The sequence below is a fragment of the Cynara cardunculus genome (genome assembly GCF_001531365.2).
Source record: "Cynara cardunculus var. scolymus isolate 2C chromosome LG 17, CcrdV1, whole genome shotgun sequence".
Classification (NCBI taxonomy): Eukaryota; Viridiplantae; Streptophyta; class Magnoliopsida; order Asterales; family Asteraceae; genus Cynara; species Cynara cardunculus.
Genome location: NC_037544.1, coordinates 32337808 through 32341716, shown reverse-complemented (window position 1 = coordinate 32341716; position 3909 = coordinate 32337808).

Below are 3909 nucleotides of genomic sequence, written 5' to 3'. Positions count from 1 at the left end.
CATTTTGAATCAAAAAGATCATCCTGATCATCTAATCGACTCAATAACACCCTCTCCGCCCCCTCCCCACACACACACACACACACACACATATATATATATATATATATCCCGATTCACTAGTTTAATATTAAACCAAGAATTAGTCGATTCTTACCTAACGGCTTTGTGATTAATCCTCAATCTTGAAACTTCTACTTGTCTTTCTTGGAAGCGTTCTCTTCCTTTCAACTATCTCGTAAGCTCATGAGGTGAATGGGTTTTTAACCCTTTGCATCCCTTATATATGATGTGTTTTTCTATTGATTACGATCTCCCCGTTCCCCAGCCGAAGAGAATATATTTCTTTCCATACTCATTACCTTGTGAAATAATTTTATATAATTTCCTTCAATACTAAGATTACCCGAAATTTGATATCAATTACAAAGATTAATAAAACTTTCTTATTGATGATTTAAACCCTTACAAAATTAACTTTCACCCTTTGGTATTATTAGTCATTTGTTAAAATGTTTATTACAAATACCCTATTTTTGTAGGGTGTTACTTACCCCACTTCACACAATTGCATATAAACATATACTTTATTCATAAGAAACATATACTACACCAGATTGGTCCCATTATACACGAAACTTATATACATAATACACAATACAAAAATTTCAAAACAAGTTCTTGCACATCAAATGTATCTTCAAAAATACATCCATCCACAAAGCTGATCTTCATATAGTTAAGCATAAAGGAAAATAATTATATTTTCCCCTTGCCTTTACTATCATGTAACTTTGTTGTTTCTGCGATGCATATTTTAAAATACAAAATGAGGGTTAGACCTGAATGTCTAGTGAGATATCCCTTTTTCATTGCAATTGCAGGGTGAAGATCACCAAAACTTATTTAAAATCAACTTTTCATATAAACAGAATTATGATCTCAGAAATTGTATCACATATAAAATACAATGTAAAACTCCTTTGGTTCAATTGGTCAAACTCCTCGCGTTCTTAATGACCATCATTCTTCTGGTTCTAAAGACCAGAACTGTCTAAGGGGTAACTTTGTTATTAGACACAAGGGCCAGAGCCCATCTGGTCCCACAACCAGAACTTCTGGTCTTACCAACCAGATCCCCTCTGGTTTGCTTATCAGAGATAAAAAATTATCAAAACAACTTGAACAATATTTGAATTCCTCATATAACCAGAGGTCCTCTGGTTCAACATAAGCGTCAATAGAGCTCCACCGACTTACTTTACCAAAGGATTTTCATGTTATAGTTTCTAAGTTTGAATAAGAGAAAGAAGTATAAAAATAGTTTTATAAGTTGACAAGTTTCTAATTTCATATACAAAACCTCTGCATAGCACATACAGAGCATCTGGTTTTACTTAAATGTTTTAAAATAAAATTAAGAACTTTTATCTTAACCAAAGGTCTTCTGGTTGACCCTAAAGATCAACCCAAAATCCCTCTAGTCCAGGTTAAAGAACAACCAGACCCCCTCTGGTTCCATACAAGGAACAACCAGAGCTCCTCTGGTTCCACAAACTCTTCTCAACATTTTTGATCAAAAGCATAGGTAATTAAAACCTCTGCATATAAACCATTATTTCAATAAGAGCAATATTTCTAAGTCTTCAAGTCACAAAGAAATGTTGACTCAGAACCATCGCATTCTTATAGATATAATAGTAAGAGCTATGATAATAACCACACACAACAAATGTCACCCTTATATTCAAAGATACACCTCTCCTTGATATGTCACCTTTATCTTATGGTACACCTCTCTTTGATATGCGACCCTTATTCTTTCATCAAAATCTATAGATAAATCTGTAGTTTTTAGCCAATAATAGTTCCACAACAGTTTTATATCAAAAGCTTTGAAACTCAAGAACCATTAGTTCTTTACTCCATTTTCCAATCTCAAAATCCTTATTCTTTCAAAAATAGAATACTCATTCCAATTGTTTTGAAAGAAACAGAAAAACAACTTTAAAACCCAGATTACTAATGCTCAAATCAATTGTCAAAACACTTTCCTTTCTTCCATGATATATCAACCAAAATTCATATATTTCAACCATCGACATATAAGAAATTTTAATAACAAGCTCACCTTATAAGCACGTATTTAAAGATGAATCACACAACAATAATTTCAAATAATCACATAATCTTCTTCAAACAGCTTTATGCATAAACTCTCTCTCTATCTCTCTCACTCAAGAATACACACACACTCTCTCATTGCCACTGCCCTTTTCTTTTTCACAAGATCAGCAAGATAAAATTGGTCTTATCCCACATATATATATATATATATATATATATAATTAAGGCGGTGCGGGTTTATTATTTTAAAACTCACAAGAGGCGGTGAAGGTTTAATATTATAAACCTCTCCTCCTTTCCCAAGGATATGCATACCCATTTTTTAATAATTCTCATGTACGCATAATATCATACATGCATACATATATCATCCATGTATTCACATATGCATATTATCAATCTCATATAAATATGCACATTTTCACATATTCAAATAATAACCATATTAGAATTACCTCAAGTGCTTTTGCCAAAACCCAGTTATCACATCACTGGACCTCGCTCGGCTCTTAATAAGTCCGTGCCTGGTTTGTTATCTTTGGAGAACTTGATGAAGTTGTTCGTTTTATACAAAGATGTTACTATAAATTGTTATGCCGAAGTTGTGAAAGGTAACAAGTTATATTCTTACGAAAGAATAAGGCTATGTTCTGCAAACTAGCTGATAAGCTAGCTGATGAACAAATAACATTCGGCAAAAACTAGCTGATAAGCTAGATGAAAAATGTAAAATAACCAAAAAAGACACTTTGAAAAATTTGTCAATTACAACATTGCATAATATAACTAAAACAAATCTCTAATAATTTAATATGTTAATTAATCCAAACAAGATAGTAAAAAAAATTAAATAATATAATATATTAATTAAAAGAATTTCAAATTGATTATTATATATATATGATAGAAAAAATAACACACACATAAATTGTGGCACAATAGTGGTGCAAGTATATACCAACTATTGAGTTCATTTACAAGCAATATAATGGTAAGGTACCAAAAATCATATCCACATGGAGTGGTCTTACTAAAAATAAGAGATTTATACGAACTTTAGATGTAAAGCTAGATTTTATAAAATTGTGTTTTTTAGAGACCATTGGTAATTTAAAACAACAAGTAATAGAAAGTGGGTATGAGTGTAAGTTTTCCCAGAGAGTATATTAATAACTTAAATGAGTGAAAGGGACTTGAGAGGGGAGAAAATGACATCTCAAGACGTGTCTTCTTCTCAAACTTGTCATATCCTCTTTGTCTCTTTTTTCTTTTCTTTCATGAAAATTTCAAAGTTGACTATGGTCCAATTATGCTCCCTATTTCGCCAATGTGGTAGTAAAATCTCTAGAAAATACTTGTTGATGATGCAGTTGTTTGCCATAGTGGTGAAACTGTGGCCACAATGGTGTATACCTCACTAAAAATTCGAAATTTTCAACTATTTCTCACTCTTAGGAACAATTTAGACCAAACAAGATTTGAAAGCTTAAATGACTATAAAATGGGTAAAAAGGATAAAAACGGGTTTAAAAAGAGTGACAAATAACTCTAAAAATTGAAGGTTATCACACCCTCAAACTTGAGATATAACTCGTCGTAAAGTAATGGAAAATGAAACAAGAGAAAAAAAGAAGATGACCGAATTCTATTAGTTCGCATCAATCTGATTTGTGAAATGTGAATTAGGAGCAATGATGCATTACCTTTGGACTTGTGCAATGTATGACTTTCTTTTGTCAACATGACTTTTAGTTTGATCGGTGGGGCTTGCATGTGTTTGTG